We start from the raw sequence: 15,000 nt of genomic DNA, 5'->3' as shown, positions 1-15,000 counted from the left end.
CAGACCAACCAACGTTGTTTTGAAGTCCACACACACACACACCTCACATACGCACTACACTCTCGTCAGTTCTGGCACTGGGTAGGAGAAGAATAAAGAAACCGTGACAAGAGACTTGCACTCAACAATAAAAGTCAGACAGAAGCCGTGAAGACCTCACACAAGTCACAGCCCAACGCGCACACACAACACAGCACAGCACAGCACAACACAACACACACCACTAAACAACCTGCTCTCTTTCTCTGTTGGCTCTTGAGAACCGTTGGGAACACGCCGCACAGAGCTGTGTGAGGGTTGAAACAACTGTGAGGAAGCTTAAAGAGTATGGCACAGCACAGTGGAACAGCGCAGTTCACTGCAGTAAAGTACAATGCAGCGCAGTTCACTGCAGCAAACACACACACACACACACACACACACACACACACTGACACACACACACACTGACACACAAACGCACACAATGAGTGAGAGAGAAAGACATAGAGACAGAGACAGACATACAGAGTGTTTCAAGGCGAAACGTTTCCGTACAGTCTAGTGCCAACAGGTGCTCGAGTTCCAGAAGAAGTCAGCTGGAGTGAGAGAGCAATGGGGGGAGCGGAGGGGGGGGGGGGGGGGGGGGGCTGTCAGTGAAGAAGTTCGGAGGGAGTGGAGGAAGTATTACACTCAAGGGAACGTTTTCGAAGAGGAGCAAGAAAGCAATTACTGACATGATCAAAGAGCACTCAGTGGATAATAAAAAATACACTCTTTCCCCCACTGAAAGAATACAGTCAATTCAATGACGCCGCTCTATTCTATGCTTCTTTGTCGAGCAGACAGACAAACAGACAGACAGACAAACAAGCAAACATATCAGAATAAGAAGAAATAACAGACACGGGCGCCTGGGTTTATTTATCACATCGTTTCCCATTGTTCGATTTGGACGGCTGCTGGTTAGGTGAACTACTGGAAGGAGGGTGGGTTAGGAAAGGGGCAGAAGGGCAGCCTTCAAGTAAAGAACTTCAACTGATGACCGATGAAATTAAGGTATGGTGTCTGCTACAAAAATCACTGAAAAGGGTGTTGAGAGTGCACGCCTATCCTGATCAGCTTGGGGATAGGCTTGTTACTGTCCGTCTGTCTTTCGTTTGCGGGTTGACAGGTTTCATTTTCCGTTGTTCTATCTATCTATCTATCTATCTATCTATCTATCTATCCATCTATGTATGTATGTATGTATGTATGTATGTATGTATGTATGTATGTATGTATCTATCCATCTATGTATCTGTCTGTCCGTCTGTCTTTCGTTTGCGGGTTGACAGGTTTCATTTTCTGTTGTTCTATCTATCTATCTATCCATCTACGTATCTATCTGTCTATCTCAGTCTCTCTCTCTCCCCCTCTCTCCCTCACACACACACACACACACACACACACACACACACAAGAAAGAAAGAAAGAAAAAAAGAAAGAAAAAACCCAAAAACCACATCACCTTCCTAAACTCCACCTCCTTCCACCCCCCAACCCAAGCCTGCCCCCTCCCCCATCCTCCCATCCTCTTGACCTCCTCTTCCCCATGCCGTATGCTTCGTGATCAGACTCGCCGCTTTGCATCCACACGCTAATCCTCCCCCTAAAGCACTACACGGATTAACAGATTAACGCAGTAATCCGCCGCTCGGGTCATTACACTCACACTCTTCGCTTGCGCCAGCCATAGCAGTGACTGAACTGGGAAGTACTGAGGCGGATAGAAAGGAAAGAACGGAATGACAGAAAAAAGGAGAGAACGAAAGAAAGAACAACGGGAGAAAGAAGAAAAAAAAAGACGGGAAAAACCCGAAAAGGAATGTCCAACTGCTAGTTTGCTGCTTCTTGTTGTTGTTGTTGTTGTTGTTGTTGTTGTTGTTGTTGTTTTTGGTTTGTCTTTTGGAGGTTTCCAAGTTGGTGTGGTGTGAATGCAACATATTAACGGAGGCCCGCTTGTGTGTGTGCTTGTGGGCTATCCCAAATCAGTGAAACTGTACAGTTTGATTTATTTCAATTTATTTCAGTTTCCGAGCCAGAGCGCGTCGACTCTGGTTACAGATATTCATGGGGTGACAGTCAGTCATACCATGAAAAAGGACACTGTGCACAAAGACCGTTCAGCCTCTCTCCCCATCCGTCTGTACCTCCCCCACTCTCTCTCACTCGCCTCCTCTCTCTCTCCCGCTCCCCCCATCTCTCTCTCTCTCTCCCCGCCTCCTCTCTCTCTCCCCGCCTCCTCTCTCTCCCCCCCGCCCCCTCTCTCTCTCCCCGCCTCCTCTCTCTCCCCCCGCCCCCTCTCTCTCTCCCCCCTCTCTCTCTCACTCGCCTCCTCTCTCTCTCCCGCTCCCCCCCTCTCTCTCTCCCCCCGCCTCCTCTCTCTCTCCCCCCCTCTCTCTCCCCCGCCTCCTCTCTCTCTCCCCCCCCTCTCTCTCCCCCCCCTCTCTCTCTCTCCCTCGCCTCCTCTCTCTCTCTCCCCCCTCTCTCTCCCCCCCCCTCTCTCTCAGTCCCCCGCCTCCTCTCTCTCTCACCCGCCTTCTCTCTCTCTCCCCCCCCCCCCTCTCTCTCTCTCACAAACCAAAGCCACCAACACAAGAAAACCATTACAGACTGGTATAAATTCATAAGCTTCTCTCACACCGAAATGGTCCACACACACCTACACACTGGCACTTACACGGCTGACTAAGCGCGCTGTGTTACGCTGCTGGTCAGGCATCTGCTGAGCAGATGCGGTGTAGCGTATGTGGATTTGTCCGAACGCAGTGACACCTCCTTGAGTAACTGAACTGAACTGAACTTACACACACACACACACACAAACACACACACACACACACACACTGAGAGTACCGCTGTGCACTTTTACCTGTCCTGGCAAATCCCCACACAGACCGAAAAGGAACCAGCCCCACACCTCTATCCCCCACCCCACGTGACGGAAAATCTCTCAGCACAGTAACAGCATCAACATGCTGAGCTAGCTCCTGCTACAAGTATTCCGGCAAACAATGTCGTGGTTTACTTTCAGCTGAAAGCACCTGCGCACCTTATCGCCGACGCACGCACGTGTGTGTGTGAGAGAGAGAGAGAGAGAGAGAGAGAGACAGACAGACAGACAGAGACAGAGAGAACGCAAGAATTTTAATGTAAAGTCACCGACCTGTATACATTTTGGGTGCACGTGTTGCACACACATCTTAACTAAAATAAAATAGGAAGAACGAAAACAATCCACAGCAATCCACTTAATACAGAGTGAGCTCACTGAGAACAAGTGAACTAAAATTACTGAAAAGCACAAGGCTGACATTTCTGTTTGGGGCTGAAAGTGCTCTTCATGCACCCTCCCTTTTGCCCTGCCAGCGAACTCTTCCAGCGCTGAAATGAGAGACAACTTGGGAGACAGCATAAAGCCCACACATATCTATAATTGTTTACAACTTCAATTTCGTCTCCATCATAATACCATTTTTCTGCTTTAGACAGATGACCACCCTTTCTGCAAACCATTATTTTCATTTTATTCAAATTTACTGTCAGTCCAAGAGATTTAGATGCTTTGTTAACATTATCTAATTGATTTTGTAAACCTGCTGGTGATGATGACAGCAAGACAATATCATCTGCAAACAATAACAGAAATATTTCTTGTAAGCCTGGCAAAAACTGAAAACCGTGTTTTCCATTCTTAGTCACCTCGTCAGCAACTTCAGAAATCAAAAGTGAGAAAAGCAAGGGAGACAACAAATATCCTTGTTTTACTCCTGCAGGGCAATCAAAAAATTCTGAAACATTGGGCCCCCATCGGACACAGGACTGAACTGTACCGTACATTGCTTTTAAAATGCGGATAATTTTGGTTGATGTTATTATCTTGTGAAGTACTGCCCAAAGACTATTTCGATCAACTGAGTCGAAAGCCTTCTGATAATCTATAAAAGCAATATAGAGTTTGCTCGTCCTTGCTCCATTTAAACATTTTTGGATAATACTACACAGGGTAAATATGTGATCGATCGCAGAATAGCTTTTTCTGAAACCAACTTGTTCTTCCGAGATTTTACCTTCTCTTTCGCCCCACTCGTACAACCTCCTGTTTAGTATTGATGTGAAAACTTTACTGATTACGTTTAATAAGGAAATGCCTCTATATTTTTCAGGATTGTTTGCATCGCCTTTTTTTCAAAAGTGGAATAATGACTGAACGAGTCCAGTCTGATGGCAAATAGCCTACATTAAAAAGATGATTGAATAAGTTTGTCAAAAAAGGTGCTATTATGTTTTCAGATGCTTTTAAAAACGAGAGAGAGAGAGAGAGAGAGAGAGAGAGAGAGAGAGAGAGAGAGAGAGAGAGACGAGAGTGGTGTGTGTTCGGGGGATCGGGATAGGTAGGTGTAGGTATGTAGGTGTGCGTCTGAATGTGTCTGTGCAAATGAATGGGTGAGTGAGTAAGTGAGTGAGAGAGAGTGAGAGAGACAGAGAGTGAGAGACAGAGTGAGAGAGAGACAGAGAGAGAGAGAGAGTGTGTGTGTGTGTATGTGCGCGCGTGCGTGCGTGCGTGCGTGTGTGTGTGTGTGTGTGTGTGTGTGTGAGTGAGTGAGAGAGAGTGTGTGTGTGTGTGAGTGTGTGTGTGTGTGTGTGTGTGTGTGTGTGTGTGTGTGTGTGTGTGTGTGTGTGTGTGTGTGTGTGTGTGTGTGTTTGTATGTAGACAAACGGGAAAGTAAAGAGATGAGAGCTAGGTATTTTACGCAGGCAGTATGCATACACAGGGACAGGCACATCCACACACACACGTTGCGCGCACGCATACACACGAAGGCACGTATATATACAAACACACGCTTGTACACGCTACTAAATTGTAAGAATGCATGAGAATGCTTAGCACACACACACACACACACACACACACCTGTAAGGAAGCACGATCATGGTTTGAGACAGAGACAGAGAGATAATAGACAGATATAGAGAGGACAAACAGACAGACATACAGAAACACAGATAGTGAAACAGAAACAGACACAAACACAGACACAGACAGTGAGGCAGAGACAGACACAGACATAGACAGTTAGGCAGAGACAGACATAGACACAGACACAGACAGTGAGACAGAGACAGACACAGACAGTGAGGCAGAGACAGACACAGACAGTGAGACAGACACAGACAGTGAGACAGACACAGACACAGACAGTGAGGCAGACACAGACACAGACAGTGAGGCAGACACAGACGTGAGGCAGACACAGACAGTGAGGCAAGAGACAGACACAGACAGTGAGGCAGAGACAGACACAGACAGTGAGGCAGACACAGACAGTGAGGCAGAGACAGACAGTGAGGCAGAGACAGACACAGACAGTGAGGCAGACACAGACAGTGAGGCAGACACAGACAGTGAGGCAGAGGACAGACACAGACAGTGAGACAGACACAGACACAGAACAGTGAGGCAGACACAGACAGTGAGGCAGAGACAGACACAGACAGTGAGGCAGAGACAGACACAGACAGTGAGGCAGACACAGACAGTGAGGCAGAGACAGACAGTGAGGCAGAGACAGACACAGACACAGACAGTGAGGCAGACACAGACAGTGAGGCAGAGACAGACACAGACAGTGAGGCAGACACAGACAGTGAGGCAGAGACAGACACAGACAGTGAGACAGACACAGACACAGACAGTGAGGCAGACACAGACAGTGAGGCAGAGACAGACACAGACAGTGAGGCAGAGACAGACACAGACAGTGAGGCAGACACAGACAGTGAGGCAGACACAGACAGTGAGGCAGAGACAGACACAGACAGTGAGGCAGACACAGACACAGACAGTGAGGCAGAGACAGACAGTGAGGCAGAGACAGACAGTGAGGCAGACACAGACACAGACAGTGAGGCAGAGACAGACAGTGAGGCAGCCACAGACACAGACAGTGAGGCAGACACAGAAAGTGAGACATACATAGACACAGACAGTGAGGCAGAGACAGACACAGACAGTGAGACAGAGACAGACAGTGAGGCAGACACAGACACAGACAGTGAGGGAGACACAGACAGTGAGGCAGAGACAGACAGTGAGGCAGACACAGACAGTGAGGCAGAGACAGACACAGACAGTGAGGCAGAGACAGACAGTGAGGCAGAGACAGACAGTGAGGCAGACACAGACACAGACAGTGAGGCAGAGACAGACACAGACAGTGAGGCAGAGACAGACAGTGAGGCAGACACAGACAGTGAGGCAGAGACAGACACAGACAGTGAGGCAGAGACAGACAGTGAGACAGACACAGACAGTGAGGCAGAGACAGACACAGACAGTGAGGCAGAGACAGACAGTGAGGCAGAGACAGACAGTGAGGCAGAGACAGACACAGACAGTGAGGCAGAGACAGACAGTGAGACAGACACAGACACAGACAGTGAGACAGACACAGACAGTGAGGCAGAGACAGACACAGACAGTGAGGCAGAGACAGACAGTGAGGCAGACACAGACAGTGAGGCAGACACCAGACACAGACACAGACAGTGAGGCAGAGCACAGACAGTGAGGCAGACACAGACAGTGAGGCAGAGACAGACAGTGAGGCAGAGACAGACAGTGAGGCAGACACAGACAGTGAGGCAGACACAGACAGTGAGGCAGACACAGACACAGACAGTGAGGCAGACACAGACAGTGAGGCAGAGACAGACACAGACAGTGAGGCAGAGACAGACACAGACAGTGAGGCAGACACAGACAGTGAGGCAGAGACAGACAGTGAGGCAGAGACAGACACAGGACAGTGAGAGCAGACACAGACAGTGAGGCAGAGACAGACAGACAGTGAGGCAGAGACAGACACAGACAGTGAGGCAGAGACAGACAGAGTGAGGCAGACACAGACAGTGAGACAGACACAGACACAGACAGTGAGGCAGACACAGACAGTGAGGCAGGAGGACAGACACAGACAGTGAGGCAGAGACAGACAGTGAGGCAGAGACAGACACAGACAGTGAGGCAGACACAGACAGTGAGGCAGAGACAGACACAGACAGTGAGGCAGACACAGACAGTGAGACAGACACAGACACAGACAGTGAGACAGACACAGACAGTGAGGCAGAGACAGACACAGACAGTGAGGCAGACACAGACAGTGAGGCAGAGACAGACACAGACAGTCGAGACAGACAGACACAGACAGTGAGGCAGACACAGACAGTGAGACAGACACAGACACAGACAGTGAGGCAGAGACAGACACAGACAGTGAGGCAGAGACAGACAGTGAGGCAGAGACAGACACAGACAGTGAGGCAGACACAGACAGTGAGGCAGACACAGACACAGACAGTGAGGCAGAGACAGACACAGACAGTGAGGCAGAGACAGACACAGACAGTGAGACAGACACAGACACAGACAGTGAGGCAGAGACAGACAGTGAGGCAGAGACAGACACAGACAGTGAGGCAGAGACAGACAGTGAGGCAGAGACAGACAGTGAGGCAGAGACAGACACAGACAGTGAGGCAGACACAGACAGTGAGGCAGAGACAGACAGTGAGACAGACAGTGAGACAGACATAGACACAGACAGTGAGACAGACACAGACAGTGAGGCAGACACAGACACAGACAGTGAGGCAGACACAGACAGTGAGGCAGAGACAGACACAGACAGTGAGGCAGACACAGACAGTGAGACAGAGACAGACACAGACAGTGAGGCAGAGACAGACAGTGAGGCAGAGACAGACACAGACACAGACAGTGAGGCAGAGACAGACTGAGGCAGACACAGACACAGACAGTGAGGCACACAGACAGTGAGGCAGACACAGACAGTGAGGCAGAGACAGACACAGACACAGACAGTGAGGCAGACACAGACAGTGAGGCAGAGACAGACAGTGAGGCAGAGACAGACACAGACAGTGAGACAGACACAGACAGTGAGACAGACAGACACAGACAGTGAGGCAGACACAGACAGTGAGACAGACACAGACACAGACAGTGAGGCAGAGACAGACACAGACAGTGAGGCAGACACAGACAGTGAGGCAGAGACAGACACAGACAGTGAGACAGACACAGACACAGACAGTGAGGCAGACACAGACAGTGAGGCAGAGACAGACACAGACACAGACAGTGAGGCAGACACAGACAGTGAGACAGACACAGACAGAGACAGTGAGGCAGAGACAGACACAGACAGTGAGAAAGAGACACAGACACAGACAGTGAGGCAGACACAGACACAGACAGTGAGGCAGAGACAGACAGTGAGACAGACACAGACAGTGAGGCAGAGACAGACAGTGAGACAGACACGGACAGTGAGACAGACACAGACAGTGAGACAGACAGACACAGACAGTGAGGCAGAGACAGACAGTGAGGCAGACACAGACACAGACAGTGAGGCAGACACAGACAGTGAGACAGACACAGACACAGACAGTGAGGCAGAGACAGACACAGACAGTGAGGCAGACACAGACAGTGAGGCAGACACAGACAGTGAGGCAGAGACAGACACAGACAGTGAGGCAGACACAGACAGTGAGGCAGACACAGACACAGACAGTGAGACAGACACAGACAGTGAGGCAGAGACAGACACAGACAGTGAGGCAGACACAGACAGTGAGGGCAAGAGACAGAGACAGACAGTGAGACAGACACAGACACAGACAGTGAGGCAGACACAGACAGTGAGGCAGAGACAGACACAGACAGTGAGGCAGAGACAGACACAGACAGTGAGGCAGACACAGACAGTGAGGCAGACACAGACAGTGAGGCAGAGACAGACACAGACAGTGAGGCAGACACAGACACAGCAGTGAGGCAGAGACAGACAGTGAGGCAGAGACAGACAGTGAGGCAGACACAGACACAGACAGTGAGGCAGAGACAGACAGTGAGGCAGAGCACAGACACAGACAGTGAGGGCAGACACAGAAAGTGAGACATCACTAGACACAGACAGTGAGGCAGAGACAGACACAGACAGTGAGACAGAGACAGACAGTGAGGCAGACACAGACACAGACAGTGAGGAGACACAGACAGTGAGGCAGAGACAGACAGTGAGGCAGACACAGACAGTGAGGCAGAGACAGACACAGACAGTGAGGCAGAGACAGACAGTGAGCAGGAGACAGACAGTGAGGCAGACACAGACACAGACAGTGAGGCAGAGACAGACACAGACAGTGAGGCAGAGACAGACAGTGAGGCAGACACAGACAGTGAGGCAGAGACAGACACAGACAGTGAGGCAGAGACAGACAGTGAGACAGACACAGACAGTGAGGCAGAGACAGACACAGACAGTGAGGCAGAGACAGACAGTGAGGCAGAGACAGACAGTGAGGCAGAGACAGACACAGACAGTGAGGCAGAGACAGACAGTGAGACAGACACAGACACAGACAGTGAGACAGACACAGACAGTGAGGCAGAGACAGACACAGACAGTGAGGCAGAGACAGACAGTGAGGCAGACACAGACAGTGAGGCAGACACCGACACAGACACAGACAGTGAGGCAGAGACAGACAGTGAGGCAGAGACAGACAGTGAGGCAGACACAGACAGTGAGGCAGACACAGACAGTGAGACAGACACAGACACAGACAGTGAGACAGACACGACAGTGAGGCAGAGACAGACACAGACAGTGAGGCAGAGACAGACACAGACAGTGAGGCAGAGACAGACAGTGAGGCAGAGACAGACACAGACAGTGAGGCAGACACAGACAGTGAGGCAGAGACAGACACAGACAGTGAGGCAGAGACAGACACAGACAGTGAGGCAGAGACAGACAGTGAGGCAGACACAGACAGTGAGGCAGAGACAGACACAGACAGTGAGGCAGACACAGACAGTGAGACAGACACAGACACAGACAGTGAGACAGACACAGACAGTGAGGCAGAGACAGACACAGACAGTGAGGCAGACACAGACAGTGAGGCAGAGACAGACACAGACAGTGAGGCAGACACAGACAGTGAGGCAGAGACAGACACAGACAGTGAGGCAGAGACAGACAGTGAGGCAGAGACAGACACAGACAGTGAGGCAGAGACAGACACAGACAGTGAGGCAGAGACAGACAGTGAGGCAGAGACAGACACAGACAGTGAGGCAGACACAGACAGTGAGGCAGACACAGACAGTGAGGCAGAGACAGACACAGACAGTGAGGCAGAGACAGACACAGACAGTGAGACAGACACAGACACAGACAGTGAGGCAGACACAGACAGTGAGGCAGAGACAGACACAGACAGTGAGGCAGACACAGACAGTGAGGCAGAGACAGACACAGACAGTGAGACAGAGACAGACACAGACAGTGAGGCAGACACAGACAGTGAGACAGACACAGACACAGACAGTGAGGCAGAGACCAGACACAGACAGTGAGGCAGAGACAGACAGTGAGGCAGAGGACAGACACAGACAGTGAGGCAGACACAGACAGTGAGGCAGACACAGGACACAGACAGTGAGGCAGAGACAGACACAGACAGTGAGGCAGAGACAGACACAGACAGAGAGACAGACACAGACACAGACAGTGAGGCAGAGACAGACAGTGAGGCAGAGACAGACACAGACAGTGAGGCAGAGACAGACAGTGAGGCAGAGACAGACAGTGAGGCAGAGACAGACACAGACAGTGAGGCAGACACAGACAGTGAGGCAGAGACAGACAGTGAGACAGACAGTGAGACAGACATAGACACAGACAGTGAGACAGACACAGACAGTGAGGCAGACACAGACACAGACAGTGAGGCAGACACAGACAGTGAGGCAGAGACAGACACAGACAGTGAGGCAGACACAGACAGTGAGACAGAGACAGACACAGACAGTGAGGCAGAGACAGACAGTGAGGCAGAGACAGACACAGACACAGACAGTGAGGCAGAGACAGACTGAGGCAGACACAGACACAGACAGTGAGGCACACAGACAGTGAGGCAGACACAGACAGTGAGGCAGAGACAGACACAGACACAGACAGTGAGGCAGACACAGACAGTGAGGCAGAGACAGACAGTGAGGCAGAGACAGACACAGACAGTGAGACAGACACAGACAGTGAGACAGACAGACACAGACAGTGAGGCAGACACAGACAGTGAGACAGACACAGACACAGACAGTGAGGCAGAGACAGACACAGACAGTGAGGCAGACACAGACAGTGAGGCAGAGACAGACACAGACAGTGAGACAGACACAGACACAGACAGTGAGGCAGACACAGACAGTGAGGCAGAGACAGACACAGACACAGACAGTGAGGCAGACACAGACAGTGAGACAGACACAGACACAGACAGTGAGGCAGAGACAGACACAGACAGTGAGAAAGAGACACAGACACAGACAGTGAGGCAGACACAGACACAGACAGTGAGGCAGAGACAGACAGTGAGACAGACACAGACAGTGAGGCAGAGACAGACAGTGAGACAGACACGGACAGTGAGACAGACACAGACAGTGAGACAGACAGACACAGACAGTGAGGCAGACACAGACAGTGAGGCAGACACAGACAGTGAGGCAGAGACAGACAGTGAGACAGACACAGACACAGACAGTGAGGCAGAGACAGACACAGACAGTGAGACAGAGACAGACACAGACAGTGAGGCAGACACAGACAGTGAGACAGACACAGACACAGACAGTGAGACAGACACAGACAGTGAGGCAGACACAGACACAGACAGTGAGGCAGACACAGACAGTGAGGCAGAGACAGACAGTGAGGCAGAGACAGACACAGACAGTGAGACAGACACAGACAGTGAGGCAGAGACAGACAGTGAGGCAGAGACAGACACAGACAGTGAGGCAGAGACAGACAGTGAGGCAGAGACAGACACAGACAGTGAGACAGACACAGACACAGAGGCAGAGACAGACAGTGAGGCAGAGACAGACACAGACAGTGAGACAGACACAGACAGTGAGACAGACACAGACACAGACAGTGAGGCAGACACAGACAGTGAGGCAGACACAGACAGTGAGGCAGAGACAGACACAGACAGTGAGGCAGACACAGACACAGACAGTGAGGCAGACACAGACAGTGAGACAGACACAGACACAGACAGTGAGGCAGACACAGACACAGACAGTGAGGCAGAGACAGACAGTGAGGCAGAGACAGACACAGACAGTGAGACAGACACAGACAGTGAGGCAGACACAGACACAGACAGTGAGGCAGACACAGACAGTGAGGCAGACACAGACACAGACAGTGAGACAGACACAGACAGTGAGACAGACACAGACAGTGAGGCAGACACAGACAGTGAGGCAGAGACAGACACAGACAGTGAGGCAGACACAGACAGTGAGGCAGACACAGACAGTGAGGCAGAGACAGACACAGACAGTGAGGCAGACACAGACACAGACAGTGAGGCAGACACAGACAGTGAGACAGACACAGACACAGACAGTGAGGCAGACACAGACACAGACAGTGAGGCAGAGACAGACAGTGAGGCAGAGACAGACACAGACAGTGAGACAGACACAGACAGTGAGGCAGACACAGACACAGACAGTGAGGCAGACACAGACAGTGAGGCAGACACAGACACAGACAGTGAGACAGACACAGACAGTGAGACAGACACAGACAGTGAGGCAGACACAGACACAGACAGTGAGGCAGAGACAGACAGTGAGGCAGAGACAGACACAGACAGTGAGGCAGACACAGACAGTGAGACAGACACAGACACAGACAGTGACACAGACACAGACAGTGAGGCAGACACAGACAGTGAGGCAGACACAGACACAGACAGTGAGGCAGACACAGACAGTGAGGCAGACACAGACACAGACAGTGAGACAGACACAGACAGTGAGGCAGAGACAGACAGTGAGGCAGACAGTGAGGCAGAGACAGACAGTGAGGCAGACACAGACAGTGAGGCAGACACAGACAGTGAGGCAGGGACAGACAGTGAGGCAGAGACAGACAGTGAGGCAGACAGTGAGGCAGAGACAGACAGTGAGGCAGACACAGACAGTGAGGCAGACACAGACAGTGAGGCAGAGACAGACACAGACACAGACAGTGAGGCAGACACAGACAGTGAGGCAGAGACAGACAGTGAGGCAGAGACAGACACAGACACAGACAGTGAGACAGACACAGACAGTGAGGCAGACACAGACAGTGAGACAGACACAGACACAGACAGTGAGGCAGAGACAGACAGTGAGGCAGAGACAGACAGTGAGACAGACACAGACACAGACAGTGAGGCAGAGACAGACAGTGAGGCAGAGACAGACAGTGAGGCAGAGACAGACACAGACAGTGAGGCAGACACAGACAGTGAGACAGACACAGACAGTGAGACAGACACAGACAGTGAGGCAGACACAGACAGTGAGACAGACACAGACAGTGAGACAGACACAGACACAGACAGTGAGGCAGAGACAGACAGTGAGGCAGAGACAGACAGTGAGGCAGAGACAGACAGTGAGACAGACACAGACACAGACAGTGAGACAGACACAGACAGTGAGACAGACACAGACAGTGAGGCAGAGACAGACACAGACAGTGAGGCAGACACAGACACAGACAGTGAGACAGACACAGACAGTGAGGCAGACACAGACAGTGAGGCAGACACAGACACAGACAGTGAGGCAGACACAGACAGTGAGACAGACACAGACACAGACAGTGAGGCAGACACAGACAGTGAGACAGACACAGACACAGACAGTGAGACAGACACAGACAGTGAGGCAGACACAGACAGTGAGGCAGAGACAGACACAGACAGTGAGGCAGACACAGACAGTGAGACAGACACAGACACAGACAGTGAGGCAGACACAGACACAGACAGTGAGGCAGAGACAGACACAGACAGTGAGACAGACACAGACACAGACAGTGAGGCAGACACAGACACAGACAGTGAGACAGACACAGACAGTGAGGCAGAGACAGACAGTGAGACAGAGACAGACACAGACAGTGAGGCAGAGACACAGACATAGACAGTGAGGCAGAGACAGACAGTGAGGCAGAGACAGACACAGACAGTGAGGCAGAGACAGACAGTGAGGCAGAGACAGACACAGACAGTGAGACAGAGACAGACAGTGAGGCAGAGACAGACAGTGAGGCAGAGACAGACACAGACAGTGAGGCAGAGACACAGACACAGACAGTGAGGCAGAGACAGACACAGACAGTGAGGCAGAGACAGACACAGACAGTGAGGCAGAGACACAGACATAGACAGTGAGGCAGAGACAGACAGTGAGGCAGAGACAGACACAGACACAGACAGTAAGGCAGAGACAGACAGTGAGGCAGAGACAGACACAGACACAGACAGTAAGGCAGAGACAGACAGTGAGGCAGAGACAGACAGTGAGACAGAGACAGACACAGACATAGACAGTGAGGCAGAGACAGACACAGACACAGACAGTAAGGCAGAGACAGACAGTGAGGCAGAGACAGACACAGACACAGACAGTGAGGCAGAGACAGACACAGACACAGACAGTGAGGCAGAGACAGACAGTGAGGGCAGAGACAGACACAGACACAGACAGTGAGGCAGACACAGACAGTAAGGCAGAGACAGCCACAGACACAGACAGTGAGGCAGAGACAGACAGTGAGGCAGAGACAGACAGTGAGGCAGAGACAGACAGTGAGGCAGACACAGACAGTAAGGCAGACACAGACACAGACAGTAAGGCAGAGACAGACAGTAAGGCAGAGACAGACACAGACACAGACAGTAAGGCAGAGACAGACACAGACACAGACAGTAAGGGAGAGACAGACAGTGAGGCAGAGACAGACACAGACACAGACAGTGAGGCAGAGGACAGACACAGACACAGACAGTGAG

General features: G+C 51.3%; 1 protein-coding gene across 8 annotated transcripts in view; it reads right to left on the bottom strand.

Annotated features, from left to right (window-relative positions):
• The window catches only part of LOC143279651 (uncharacterized), a 124,204-nt gene that overhangs the window by 47,341 nt on the left and 61,863 nt on the right, over positions 1 to 15,000 (bottom strand). The window contains exon 1 of one of the 8 annotated variants that reach the window (XM_076583679.1): positions 233 to 347. The exons of 6 other annotated variants lie outside the window; for them this stretch is intronic. The gene's annotated coding sequence lies outside the window, so the exon portion shown is untranslated. Of the gene's footprint in view, positions 103 to 232; positions 348 to 15,000 lie in introns of those variants that run through there. One more of the 8 variants, XM_076583680.1, reaches the window with a different exon arrangement.

The sequence above is a fragment of the Babylonia areolata genome, chromosome 3, assembly GCF_041734735.1.
Source record: "Babylonia areolata isolate BAREFJ2019XMU chromosome 3, ASM4173473v1, whole genome shotgun sequence".
Classification (NCBI taxonomy): Eukaryota; Metazoa; Mollusca; class Gastropoda; order Neogastropoda; family Buccinidae; genus Babylonia; species Babylonia areolata.
The sequence above is the reverse complement of the archived record's forward strand: the minus strand, read 5'-3'. Positions and strand labels throughout refer to the sequence as shown.